Source organism: Elaeis guineensis, chromosome 8 (genome assembly GCF_000442705.2).
Source record: "Elaeis guineensis isolate ETL-2024a chromosome 8, EG11, whole genome shotgun sequence".
In the NCBI taxonomy this organism is placed as follows: Eukaryota; Viridiplantae; Streptophyta; class Magnoliopsida; order Arecales; family Arecaceae; genus Elaeis; species Elaeis guineensis.
Genome location: NC_026000.2, coordinates 19,512,865 through 19,528,266, shown reverse-complemented (window position 1 = coordinate 19,528,266; position 15,402 = coordinate 19,512,865).

The following is a 15,402-nucleotide window of genomic DNA, read 5'->3' as shown; positions in this document are numbered from 1 at the left end:
TTCAGTATTAGATTAGTCATAATCATGCTTCAGCTCATGGCAGGTTAAATACGCACCATGCTTCCACCCATGACTGACAACTGTAATATCATATCTCTGTCCGTGACTATCATATCTCTGTCCGTGACTGATACGCCACGTTTTATACATGATCAACAAATCCAAATGCTCTCCATTTCTCACTTCTATAGTTATACAAATTTATGTTTATCTTTTCAGCATTGGATTAATTACAGCTATGTTTCAACTTATGGTAGATCAAATACAATGCTGCACCCCAGTCCACAATTGACTCAACACATCTGCCACGTTTCTTATATGATCAATCAGTCCAAACACCATCCATGTTCCATCTATATTATTAAAGTTATAATCTGATTTTCAGCATTAGATTAGTTATAGTTATGCTCTAGCTCATGGTAGGTCAAAAATAATGCCGCATCCTAGTTCGAGGCAGTACAGTATATACACCACATTTCTTACGTAACCAACTAGCATAGATGCCATCTACATCCCATCAATTATGTTAAATCATAATTTTTTTATTTAGTAATTATTAAGTATTAATTAAATATAATTCAAAAAAATATCAACTCTCATAATACACGTACCGATAGGTATAAAATATATATCAATCATATAAATATATCTTTATATATAATTTTTTATAAATATGTAGATGGTCGTATTGAAGAATCTTTATTTTTATCGGTGATTGACTCAAACACCATGACTATTGACTCACTCTCGACCTATGAATTTTGGGGCAAAACATTCGACTCAACATCATCTCATCTCAATAATTGTTCATTGATAGAACTAGTCCATATCATCAAATCAATTATAAAAATTTATAATAAAAAATAAAAAAAATAGATAAGTGGTTGCATGATATTAGCTCGGGACCGCCGATGCCACAATGCGATCTGGGACCCCCTTGTAGGATCAACCATGATTTGGGTCTGTTTAGGTATTTAGATCATCCAAGCATCTACTAGTCCAGAAAATATCCAGAGAGAGAACCGGTGGAGAAAAAAAGTATTGAAGAGAGAAAGCGCTAGGAGAGAGAAAAGAGAAGAAAAGATTCTCTCTCTCTCTCTCTCTCCCCCCCTCCTTTCTCGTTTTCTCCTTCTTCTTTGTATAGAAACAGGGGAAGGGAGGAGATGGTTTAGGCCGGTCCTCCCTCTACGGTGTACCCTAACGATAGTGGCCTCCGGCCAACTGTAGCCACAACATTGGCAATACTTGATGGTAAATGGCTGCAGCATGACCCTCAGCAATGACTGCCAGTCCGACGGAAGAAGAAGAGAGGAAAAGGACTCTTGGCTATATCCGACGACGGCAGCCGGTCCGACAGAAGAAAAAGAAGAAGAAAGAAAATAGGAGAAGCTCCACCCACCAACAATCTGGCGAATTGCTGGCCAATTCTAGTTGATAAGGAAGCCTTGGGATCGAAGAAGTGAAAAGAAAAGACATCAGAGGTCCTTACCTCATCTCCGGTGAGAAATCAGCAGTGGTTTGCCAAGGAATGTTCGACAGAAATCAAGAGAAATCCAATGGGTTTTGCTGATGATTGATTGGGGATTTGGAGTGAGCTACCTAGAGAGAAGAAGGTGCTCCTTTTATAGATTGAATCTAGATCACCCGCGAGCCCTAGAATCCTTCTCTTGCCAAACTTATGAGAGAAGGCCGACTCACATCGGGAGCCCTCCTCTGGTCCTCTTCCACCTCACGTACTAAGCATGTGAGGTTCAGATTTCCTTTTTTTTTTTTTTTTTCCTTTCCATGCTTTCAAATTTGTGTGGGGATAAATTTGGTCTTGTTAGGCCGGGTCATTACAGCATCAATCCTTGACTGCAATACGAGGTCCGGTGCTTTGAGCAGGCAGTGGGATGTTGCGGAGAATAGGTGGGGGGGGGGGGGGGGGGGGGGGGGTGTGTAGCAGAGCGTTGTGTACCTCCGGTGCCTTTGTGCTAGAGAATCTATAGATTCACTTTTTTGGTCGAAGTTGTTGTTTGATTTATAATCGAAATTAAAATAAGAATAAAAATCAGAATGGTTTAAAATCAAAATTGAAATGGTCAAATTCTCCATAGCATTTAGTTCGTGATCGAAATCGAAATGAAAATGAAAATTTGAATCCATAAAAGAGAGTAAAAATTGAGTTCTATATAGATTGAGTTATTCCCATTTCACTCTGGAATCAAAATTGGAATGGAACTCCTCCGAACCAAACGGTTGGAATGGGAGTCATCCATTTTGATTCCAATTCTACACCTCCACTCTCTCCAATCAAACACTCCCTAATTGTTTTGCGAAACACTCTTTCCAAATAAATTAGGTTAAGGAGGATAAAACTATTTCTTAATTAGCATAAGATTTTATTTAATTTAATATTAAAATCATTGATAAAATATTTGGGCTCATTGATAATTTGATATGATATAAATCCTTTCTGAAAGAGGAAGGCTTCATCTAGGTTCAATGACGCATAACCCAAGACTCAAACTCAGAGCTTTTATTAGTAAACATAGGGATATGATTGCTGGACTAAGCCTCCATTGATAAATAATATAAAATCATTTTCCAAGAACTCGGAAATGATTAAAAGATCATATATAACATTCCAAGTTTGCCATTTGCTATACTGAGATGAATTATATTGCAGACTAATTTGCTTTAATAGTCAATGAGGTAAATATGGAGTTACCTCGTTGAAAAGTCAGCATATAACCTTCTGCCACGCGAATATGTTAGAAACCGTCATATTGAAAATTCTGCACCAATTAAAAAAGTTCGGTCTTCGACGAATGGGGCCTGAGATCTGTCGTCTTCTTTTATGTTTGACAGTGGCATGAACACCAGTGGCTGGCAGCGAGCGTAACAATGTTTCAAGCAAGTCCAAAACTAGAGCATCACAACGTTTCGAGTAAGTCCACAACTCCAATCTGACATTCTCACACTGCCAACGCTCATCTCACCCGCTTCCACTCCCATTAAGTTCGAAAGAACCAGATTAGCTATGAGAAGTTAACAAGGGCTACTCTCAGGAGTAACGTTGTAGAGCTGTCTTTGCATGGCGTGCATATTTGCCATCTTTCCTTCCATCCTTCTCTACCTTGAATTCTCATAACAGCAATCAACCAGAGATCCGAACTATTATATATTGTCCCCCACTCAGCCTTTGGGGAACTTTTCCCCGTTTGTTTCAGTTATCAAAACAAGAATTATTTCAGTGAAGACACACCGGCAAAAACATCCATTACCTCTGAAATTTAAATTTTAAACAAGTTACTGTGAACACTCAATACGCTTCACATCACCGTTTTAAAAGCAGAGCAATCTGAAGTAACGAGAGTGAGGTCCATTATGTTTTTCCATAACATAAACAAAAGAAAAGGAACCCACAGTGCCATTGACCACTGAGATCACAGACCCCTGGAACCCAGTGCCATAATGTCTGGAAGCAGCACTCCCACCTCTGCGGGGGTTCGTTTAGGATACTGAAAACGAACTACTGCTCATTGAGCTTGCTGATTTACTGATTGAGGTGTGTTCTATGATTAGTATCGGTAAAAGATTTTGGCAGGATGAGATGGTATATCTGTCTAAGATACAAGTTATTTGTCACGTCTCCGACCTGAGATTGTAAGCCGAGAATCATAGCAACTACCGCATACCTATGGAGAACTCTCCCTACAAGCATGCAAGGCATTCCAAAATAGATATCAATACATCATAGTAAAATTAATAAAAAATTAAGTTTAAAATTTGACTAACTAAAATCAACATTAATCTCTCACAAAATTTTAATAATATTCAGAAGATCTTGCATCAATTAAACTTCAAATAATAAATTTATAAAAATATAATAATAAATCCATATTGTCGACTCTCGCTTTTAACTCACTCTCAAAATAGTATCCATATTCGTAATTAAGAATCTGAATTAGAAAAAAAAAGAGAATTAATGAGCTTGATAGCTCAATAAGTAATGAATATCTCAACTAGATATTTCAGATATTATCATGAGATATGATGCGCGAAAATAATGTCATGAATAAATATAAGAATATATTTCATGCTTACTTAAATAAATCAATATTTTTAATATTTATATGCATGTGTAATCATGAATTCGATTCGAATCAAAACTCATATATCTCAACAGTCTGAACACCGACCATACTTATCCTTATGGTGGGGCTAGCTAGAACAGAAGCGGTAAGCTCAAACAGAGTACTAATGTATAATCCTCATAGGCAGAATCTAGAATCCAATACACAATCCCCATTGATAGAGTCCAGAGTCCAATGCATAATTCTTATTGGCAGGATCCGAAGTCCAATGTATAACCCCCATTGGCAAGATTCAGAATATAGTTAGGCTGAGAGCACAAAATCTAATCTGTATCAAAGCACTTTTGCAAGATAATATATGTATCATAATTTCATATATATGCCATAATAAATACATAAACCATAATATTCTAGAATCTCAATTTGAAAATCACTTTCTATTTAAAATACAGTTTCATAAATTATGCATAATTTAAAGATTAATTATTTTTTATAACAAATTATAAAATATCTTGAAAAGATGATTTATTACTTACCTCTACAGAACACTGAATGGATAGATTCAATCCATCCTGAAAGCATCCTTCAGAATCAATTACTCAAAATATATTCTTCTATCAGTCTTAAGCTACAATTAATCATATGTGGGTCTAGCTAAGGTGGGTGTTGGTACACTATCCGACGTTCGCAGATCAGCACTGTCTTTGCTAAAGTCAAATTTGAACCATTAAAAGAGAATATTTTACTAGATAAATCATAGAGAGAGAAAATTTCATAGAGAGCAATAATTTTAGAGGAAGAAAATCCATAGGGAGAGAAAGTGAGAACTTTCTTAGTAAGAAAAAGTAGAGATTCAAGCACAGAGAAGGGAGAGAGGGAAGAAAGAGAAAATTTCTCTCTTCTCTATTTTTTTTCTTTTTTTTTGCTTCCTCACGTTTTGGCGAAACAGGAGATCTTCTCTAAAATGAATATTCTACAATGTCACAATCAATTTCTTTAATAAGGAATGAACTTCTTTGCAATATCCCTAACTGTGTATTTGTTTCTACATGCAAGTTTCATACAGGATCCACATTCCAGTATAAACCTCAAAGAATATTTCAGTTAAATATCATAAAAGATTTTCTTAGCTCAAACAAAAATAGTATTTTATCAATGAACGTTTATCTTGCTATTAAATAATTAATTTTAAAATCTAAAGCAACATCAAATTATTCTCTCATATCAAATTTGGACTTGCAATTCACTCAAACTATTAGTAATCAAATTAATAATCATAATGCACGATAGAATTTCATGATCAATCCTTTTGCAATTGCTTTAGATCAAAATCTAACTAACTATATCATAATCTATAGATTATTGCATCATATATCAAACCCAATGAATCATAATTTTTTTAAAATTTTTTCATACATAATCATAAGCGTTAGTCAAAATCATGAAGATAACTTATATTGCAATCATCATAGATCTACATCCTAATATCTCAAGTGTCTACCCACCTATACTCATCCTATGTCTGATTACATATCATAATTTATCTATTTATATTCTGATACCATATTAATTATCATACCCCCGATCTGAGATCGTCAGCCGAGTGTCATAGCAACCGCCGCATAGCTATGAAGAATTCTCTCCACAAACATGCAAGACATTCTAAACTAGCTGTTAATGCATCATAGTGAAATTAACAATAAATTAAGTTCAAAATTTGACTAACTAAAATTAACTTTAGTCTCTCACAAAATTTTAATAATATTTAGAAGATCTTACATCAATTAAACTTCAAATAATAATCCTATAAGAATATACTAATAAATTTATGTTGTCGACTCTCGCTTCTAACTCACTCCCAAAATAATTCCACGTCCATAATTAAAAGTCTGAATTTGAAAAGAAAAGAGAAGTAATGAGCTTGATAGCCCAGTAAGTAATGAATATCTCAGTTAGACACTTTAGATATTATCATGACACATGATGTTCGAAAATAATATCATGAATAAACATAAAAATATATTTCATGGTTACTTAAATAAATCAAATATTTTCAATATTCATATGCATATATAATCATAAATTCGAATCGAATCAAAATATATATATCTCAATAGCCTAAACTACGACCATACTTATCCCTATAGTGGGGTCAGAATAGAAGCACTAAGCTCAAATAGAGTACCAATGCATAACTCCTATTGGTGGGGTCCAAAATCCAGTACACAATCCCCATTGGTAGTTTCCAGCCTGACAGACTTCAATGCACAATTTTCATTGGCATGATCCAGAGTACCAATGTATAATCTTCATTGACAGGGTCCAAAATATAATTAGACTAAGCATAAAATTTGATCCGTATTAAAGTACAGTTGCAAGATAACATATATATTATAATTGATGTATATTCTATAATAAATCCATCAAGATTAGAATCTCAATTTGAAAATCACTTTTCGTTCAAAATACTATTTTATAAATTATGCATAATTTAAAGATTAATTATTTGCTTACAAAATAAATTATGAAATATCATGAAAAGATGGTTCATTACTTATCTTTGCAGAATACTGAATGAATAGATTCAATCAATCCTGAAAGCATCCTTTAGAACTTATTACTCGAAATATATTCTTCTATCAGTCTTAAGCTACAACTAATGATATCTGGATCTGTCTAAGGTGGATACTGGCATGTTGTCCAGCGATAGTAGATCATGATTCTCTTTACTATAGTTAAATTAAAATCATTGAAAGAGAATTTTTTACTGGATCAATCATAGAGAGAAAAAATTCTATAAAGAAAAATAATTTTAGAGAGAAAAAATTCATAGAGAGAGAAAGTGAGAACTTTTTTAGAGAGAAAATGGGGATTCAAGCTCAGAGAAGGGAGAGAGGGAAGAGAGAGAAATATCTCTCTTCTATTTTTTTTGTTTTTGTTTTTCCTTCTTTTTTTTTTTGCTTCCTCAAGTTTTGGGTGAAACAGGGGATCTTCTCCCCTTTGATTCACAAGACAGGAGACTGACATTCCCCATTCCTTCTCTGGATAGAAGATCTCCCACCGACTGTGGCTATGGCCGACGACGGTTGGGGCCACAGTGATACAACAAGTGGCACCCCACTGGTGATCGATGGCAAGGACGGTCAGAGAACTCAAAAATAAACATGAAGAAACTCGAGAAACCAAAAATCAGATTTTTCTAAGAATTTTTGGTAATAATTTGACAAAAACTCAAGCTTTGGACCTATAGAAGGTTCAGAGGAAAAGGATTAGACGGATTTACTTGATTTGATGAAAATTTATTTGATTTTTGATGTAAAATCAAGCCATCGGTATATCAGGAAGAAATCAGAGAAAAGGATGGTGAACGACGACCAATCTCCACTGAGAAAGAATCAAGGGAGTTGGGGCCCTTAAATAGATCTTTATGGGAGGATTTAGAGTTTGATTTCAACTCGGATTCCTAAGTGGTTTTGGGTCTTCTAATTGGAACAGAACTCCTTAGGGAATTCTTCATCTTTTCCTAGCTCCTCATAGTAATTCCAGCACGTGGAGGTTTATTTCTTTTCTTTTTAGCTTGCTTTAAAATGCATGTGGTTGGGGTGTTATATTATGGATTACTTTATGGCCATTAATTTTCAAATCATGGAGAACTTGGATCATAGCTAGGGAAATTTGAATAAGGGCAATCTCTATTGGGTTTGGTGATATCAAATTCACCAATTAACCTATTGGGCTTATTTTGGGTTTGGTTCAAAAACTCATATAATGGGTTAGTTGGATTTGAGCTTACTTAATGCATTAGCTAGTTGGGCTAAGGTTGGTTAGTAAAGAGAGCTTTTATTGTATTGAGTGAGATTAAGTCAAGATATATTTATCTCTCGAGCGTTCTCTTTTTTTGGGGTCGAGAAGAGAGATGAGGAGAGCATTTTGGTGGTGGTGAGTTCTCTTATTCTTCTTCTTTGTCCAAGCTTCCAAGGTTGATTGTAGGGGTTCCTAGGGCATTTTGAAGCGGGCTTCACGAGATTGGAAAGGTGCTGAGGAGATATAGTACGTAAGAAGGAAGTTTTTCATTGAAAAGTACCAAGTCTATTATTATATAGTGATAATCTCTTCTCAAACTTTTGTAATCTATTTAGTTGATAGCAGATTTTGATTTTCTTCGTGCATGTAGCCTGATAATAGATGAACCACGTAATTTCTTGTTTTGTGTTGTTGTACTTGTGGCTTTCTTTTTAGTTTTCTTATTTCTTCATATTCTTGCATATCTTGATTGTGGGTGGTTTAGATCCGATTCACCGATTTATTACTGAGTTGTGATTTTGTTATTTGAGTTCGACCATCGCCATTCCTTATGGTCTCCATAATAATTTCTACTTGTAGTTTGAAATTATAAAAATATAATTGTAGCTAGTAGGTATACACTCTGCCCTAAATATGTGATCCGCCTTGTTTTGTTATGTATGAATAAGTTCTAATTCTTTAAAAGAAAAAGCTATGTCATAATAATTAAGTGGAAGAAGAGCTCGAACAATTATGTAAAACGCTGTACGCTAGATAGACTTTTTTTTTTTTTTTTTTGGGTAAAGGTATGCTAGACATTTAATAGTCTGATTGTATATAAAGACGAAATCCCTTGGCTGCTTGACCAGTATTGCCCAAGATATTTGACTCTCCAATTTGCTGATGGCATTGCTGACCTCTGCGAGTATTCTTGAAGAATACCTATAGTTAATTAGGTTTTTCGTCATGTAAGTAGACTATCAAAATTCATAGTGATTTGAGGCTTTTCTCAATGGTCTTACATACCTCGTTATTTTCAAGCTTTAGGTAGTGCATTTTCAAGAACATGGACCTCAACACCCCATGTCCCACCCTCCCTCCTTCGGTCCTTCCTCTCTCTCTCTCTCTCTTTCTCACACACGCACACGCACACGCACACGCACACGCACAGGAAGAAAAACGTCAAAGACCATAGAAAAGTACTGGGCACCTAGAGTGTGAAAACTAGTTCCCTAAAGACCACCTGCATAAGAACCAGTTCCGAGTTTAACTGCATTCATGACGACTAATGACTTGATAAAGCAGTCCCAATATTCAGGAACAAAAATCATATGGGGCGGGCACCACCCAGTTACTGCATTGGAAATGTCATAACAAGTAATAAATTCAAGCTAAAAACGAAATTAAGAAACAAAAACCCAAGACTAGACTAACCAAATCATAAACGGAAATATCTAAATATAACCGACCCTAACATGCAAATAAACAGCTAATATCTCTAAATAAATAGCAAGATAGCTAAGGCCATGAACAAAAATCATATGGGACGGGTTTTATAGTTTGCCGTATTTTTTTTAATATCAATCTTAAAGAATAAATTTAAAAGTCAAACGCTTTTTCTATTAACAGATTTATTAGTCCCATGATTAAAATATTTTTTTTTCTTCATTTTCAGTACATACTTTTTAGCGATATATATTATATGACCATATGATACACAATAAATATATAGGCATGTGATATATACTGTAAACCTTTTTGGTACACATCCAACAAAGATCCAATACACACTTGCAGTTAAATTAATACATATATAGTTTACCGAACCTAGTATTCACCAGTATACAGTATATGACTATTTGATATATACCTAGTAAAATATTCATCCGATGTTCCAATACATACTTGTAGATAAAGTGATATACAGTTTTCAAAATATAGCACATATCAGTACACAGTGTATAAGCAAATGATATGTACTAGATGGCTTACTGATATATACCGAAAGTTTTTTTAATACACATCCAGCAATGATTCAATACACACTTACATATTAATTGATACATAGTTTACCAAACTTAGTATCTATCGGTATACAGTATATGGTCAGTTGATATACGTCTAGCAAAATATTCATCTGACGTTCCAATACATACCTTCAGATAAAACGATACATAGTTTTCGAAAACTTTTAGATGCAAAGATCTTAAAAAAGAAGAGAAATTTGGAACAAGAGAAAAGGATATGAGGAAAACCTCATGGATAGGAGAGATGGCGCAATGGGTTTGGAAGAGGAGAAAGAGACTCAAGAGTAAGATCTTATGGATAGGAGAAATGACTTGATGAGGAAGATAATAGATGGAGAGACTTGATGAGAAAGAAAGAGGATATGAACGTTCATGAAGGATCTCTCTTAGGCGTGCATTTTATTTTTATTTTTTCACTATTTTAGTTATGAAACTAATGGACTCTGTTAATAAGGAAAATCCCCCCCCCCACCCCGGCCCCTATATGTGTTGGCTTATGGTGCTTGCCTCAATATGATTTTTGTTCCCTCGTAGAAGATTTAGAGGTGGTCTTAAATGAGACATTATGTTATAGCTCAAAAAAAAAAAAAAAAAAAAAACAAAACAGAGCAACCGGGAAGAAGACTCCCGGTAGGAGTCTTCTTCTCCGGCGAAACCCATGGAAATTAGGACTCCTATGACCCCTCGGAGTCCTAGGGTGCTCTATAAGAAGACCCCTTCCCCTTTAGACTGAAGATCGACCTCCTCCCTCTCTCTTTCTCTCCGTTTTTCTCGATCGAAGGCTGCGGACACCCTTTGATTTCTCGCCGTGATTGCCGCCGACGAGGTCTCCGGAGGCTGAGGTAAGTTTTTCTCTTCCTCCCCTCTTTCTTCTCCTTCCTCCCCGTGCATTTGTGCGCGGCTGCCGGTGACGAAAGTCGCCGATTTTCGATCGGGAAAGACACCCTGTTTTTGATCTATTTTCCTTGAATTTTCCGGCGCCGGCGATCGGAATTGATCGCCGGCCCCGCTCCTCCGTGACCGGGGGAGTGGCCCCCCGTCGGCCGCCGACCTCCGCCGCGGCGGCCGTGGCCTGAACGGCCCAGCAAAAGAGGGAACGCCGGTCCCCTGTTCCGGCGTGGGAAGAACCAAGAAAAAGAAGAAAAGAAGAAAAAGAAGAAAAAAAAAAGAAGAAGAAGAAAAAAAAAAAGAAAAAGAAGAAAAAGAAAAGAAAAGGAAAGAAAAAGAAGAAAAAAAAAGGAAAAGAAAAGAAAAGAAAATAATAATAATAATAATAATAATAATAAAATATATATATATATATATATATATATATATATATATATATATATATATATGAACAAATAAGTAAGTAAGTAAATAAATAAATAAAAAAAAAATTGAAATTGATGAGAGAGAGAGTTTCTCTCTCTTCTTTTCAGTCTGAACTCTGACTTTCTCTCTCTGAAATTGGACTTTCTCTCTCTACTTTCTCTCTCTAAAATTTTCTCTCTCTAAGATATTTCTCTCTCTTGATGGATTCCTCTCTCTCTAAAGATTATTCCTCTAGGATTAGCGTAGTGGGAGGTTTCATCTGATGATTCTGATCAAGTTTAGAGACGAGTCTGATTTTAAGCGAGATTTTGATTTTGGGATTTGTTAGATTTAATTTTGAATTAAAATTAATGTAAAAATATAATTTTGGATAATAGGCACGGAAGAATCTCCTAGAAGTTAGTCGATCTATTCGTTCAGTGCTCCGTGAAAGGTAAGTAATGAATCATCTTCTCGAGATATTCCATATTTATTTTGAAAATAAATAATTATTCTCTGAAAATTATGCATGATTTATGAAATTATGTTTCGAAAGAAAAGTGCTTTTGAAATATTATGGTATATCGATTTATGCACATATTTAGTGAAAGATTATGATATATATTGTGGTACTAAGTATTTTGATATAGATCGGATTTATGCTCTCAGCCTAACTATGTTTCAGTGGGCCCCGCCAATGGGGATTATACGTTGGTACTTTGTGGACCCTGCCAGTGGGGATTGTGCGCTGGTATTTGTGGACCCTACCAGTGGGGGTTGTGCGCTGGTATTTCTGGACCCTGCCAGTGGGGGTTGTGCGCTGGTATTCTGTGGACCCCGCCAATGGGGGTTAAACGTTGGTCATAGTCGAGGCTGTTGAGTTACGAGTGTTTTGAATCGAATCGGATTTATGATTATGTTATGTGTGAATTTTTGAAAATATTGAATTTGCATTAAATCAGCATGCAATATATTTTTGTGTTATTTGTAGCATTGTTCTTGAAAATTAAATAATATCTGAATATATGGTAGAGATACTTGTTACTTACTGGACTGTCTAGCTCATTACCTTTCTTTCTATTTTTTTTTCAGATTCAGATAATTAATTTCGAACGTGGGAAGAAATATTGGGACAGAGCTTTTAGAAGCGAGATTTAGCATTGTCAACTTCATTGAACCTAGATCTATTGTTTTAATTGTTTTAGTAAAATTTTATTGGATGTAAGACATTTGATTTAATTACTTGAATTACAGTTGAATAATAATTATTTGATTTTATTCCGCTGCGATGCATTGATATCGTGATGAGATGCCTTGCATGCTTATGGAGAGAGTTCTTCATGAGTATGCGGCGGTTGCCGCGACCCTCGATCCACGAATCTCGGGTCGGGGACGTGATAATTAATATGGTATCAGAGCATAAGTGGATAAATTATGACACATAGAATTTAACATATATGAGTGTAGGTGGGTAGACATTAGGAATATTGGGACGTTAGAGTATGAGCATCATAATAAACCCATCCTAACAAATAGATCAATGAATCTAATAAGATTTTACTACACAAGGTTACCATGCCTCCCCGTAGAATGACAAGAACTACTCAAGGAATTGCAAGAGAGACATCACAACCACGGGATGGTAGCACTCCCCATCTAACCAGTGGCACCCCTCAGGAGGAGGGAGTTGTAGATCCTAATGGGAGTACTTCGAGAGCACGTCAAGAACCAGATATGGCTCAGTTAATGCAGACCCTAATCAGGATGGTACAAGCGCAACAACAAATGCAGCAGCAAATGTTTGAACAACAGCAGATACAATGAGATACACAACAACATCAGCATCCACCACCACAACATGGAGAGTAACCAGTACAACGGAACAACATTTCAGAATTTAAAAAGCTTGCTCCTCCAGCTTTCAAGGGAACTACCGAACCTTTGGAGGCTGATAACTGGATAATGGAGATGGAGAAGGCTTTCGCTGTCCAAGAGTGTCTTGATGAAGAAAAGATTCGATATGCAGCTTATTTACTACAAGGAGAAGCATACAACTGGTGTCAGCGACTACAGCGCAAGCATGAACAAGACGGCGAAATACTTACCTGGGAAAGGTTTCGGATTGCATTCTATGATCAGTATTTTCCTCGGAGTATAAGGATCCAGAAAGAGCAAGAGTTTATTTATTTGAAGCAAAAGAGTATGAGTGTGACTGAATATGAAGCAAAATTTACAGAGTTAGCCAAATTTGCTCCGAGATTAGTGGATGGTGAGCAAGAACGTGTTCACAAGTTTGAGATGGGACTGAGAACTGAGATTCGAAAATAAGTGGTTCCATATGAATTGACAACTTATGCAGATGTGGTAAACAAAGCACTGATAATTGAAAGGGAAGTCAATGCAGAATGCATGGAAAGGGAAAGAAGGCAAAGAAAGAGAGCAAGATCAAATGATATACAAGGGCAGAATAATAAAAACATCAAAAGATCAGCCAAGGGAATAGTAGACAATAAGACTCAACAGATTGATGGTGAGCCGTGCTCCAGATGTGGCAAAAATCATGCAGACAAAGATTGTTATTGGAATACCGGTACTTGTTTCAAATGTGGTCAGAAAGATCATAAAATTGCTAGCTGCCCGCTAAATACTGAAAATCAAGCTGGCAAAAGAACTCATGAAGGACAACATAAGGATGGCGGACATATTTCTAAAATCCAGGGAAGAGTTTATGCGCTTACTCAACAGAATCCACAGGCTTCCAATACAATGGTAACAGGTATGAAAAATTTCGAGGACGAAATTTTTTTTTAGGGGTGAAGAATGTTATAGCCCAAAAAAAAAAAAAAAAAAAACAAAACAGAGCAACCGGGAAGAAGACTCCCGGTAGGAGTCTTCTTCTCCGACGAAACCCATGGAAATTAGGACTCCTAGGACCCCTCGGAGTCCTAGGGTGCTCTATAAGAAGACCCCTTCCCCTTTAGACTGAAGATCGACCTCCTCCCTCTCTCTTTCTCTCCATTTTTCTCGATCGAAGGCCGCGGACACCCTTTGATTTCTCGCCGTGATTGCCACCGACGAGGTCTCCGGAGGCTGAGGTAAGTTTTTCTCTTCCTCCCCTCTTTCTTTTCCTTCCTCCCCGTGCATTTGTGCGCGGTTGCCGGCGACGAAAGTCGCCGATTTCCGATCGGGAAAGACACCCTGTTTTTGATCTATTTTCCTTGAATTTTTCGGCGCCGGCGATCGGAATTGATCGCCGGCCCCGCTCCTCCGTGACCAGGGGAGTGGCCCCCCGTCGGCCGTCGACCTCCGCCGCGGCGGCCGTGGCCTGAACGGCCCGGCAAAAGAGGGAACGCCGGTCCCCTGTTCCGACGTGGGAAGAACCAAGAAAAAGAAGAAAAGAAGAAAAAGAAGAAAAAAAAAAGAAGAAGAAGAAAAAAAAAAAAGAAAAAGAAGAAAAAGAAAAGAAAAAGAAGAAAAAAAAATAGAAAAGAAAAGAAAAGAAAATAATAATAATAATAATAATAATAATAAATATATATATATATATTTATATATATATATATATATGAACAAATAAGTAAGTAAGTAAATAAATAAATAAAAAAAAAGAAAAATTGAAATTGATGAGAGAGAGAGTTTCTCTCTCTTCTTTTCAGTCTGAACTCTGATTTTCTCTCTCTAAAATTGGACTTTCTCTCTCTACTTTCTCTCTCTAGAATTTTCTCTCTCTAAGATATTTCTCTCTCTTGATGGATTCCTCTCTCTCTAAAGATTATTCTTCTAGGATTAGCGTAGTGGGAGGTTTCATCTGATGATTCTGATCAAGTTTAGAGACGAGTCTGATTTTAAGCGAGATTTTGATTTTGGGATTTGTTAGATTTAATTTTGAATTAAAATTAATGTAAAAATATAATTTTGGATAATAGGCACGGAAGAATCTCCTAGAAGTTAGTCGATCTATTCGTTCAGTGCTCCGTGAAAGGTAAGTAATGAATCATCTTCTCGAGATATTCCATATTTATTCTGAAAATAAATAATTATTCTCTGAAAATTATGCATGATTTATGAAATTATGTTTCGAAAGAAAAGTGCTTTTGAAATATTATGGTATATCGATTTATGCACATGTTTAGTGAAAGATTATGATATATATTGTGGTACTAAGTGTTTTGATATAGATCGGATTTATGCTCTCAGCCTAACTATGTTTCAGTGGGCCC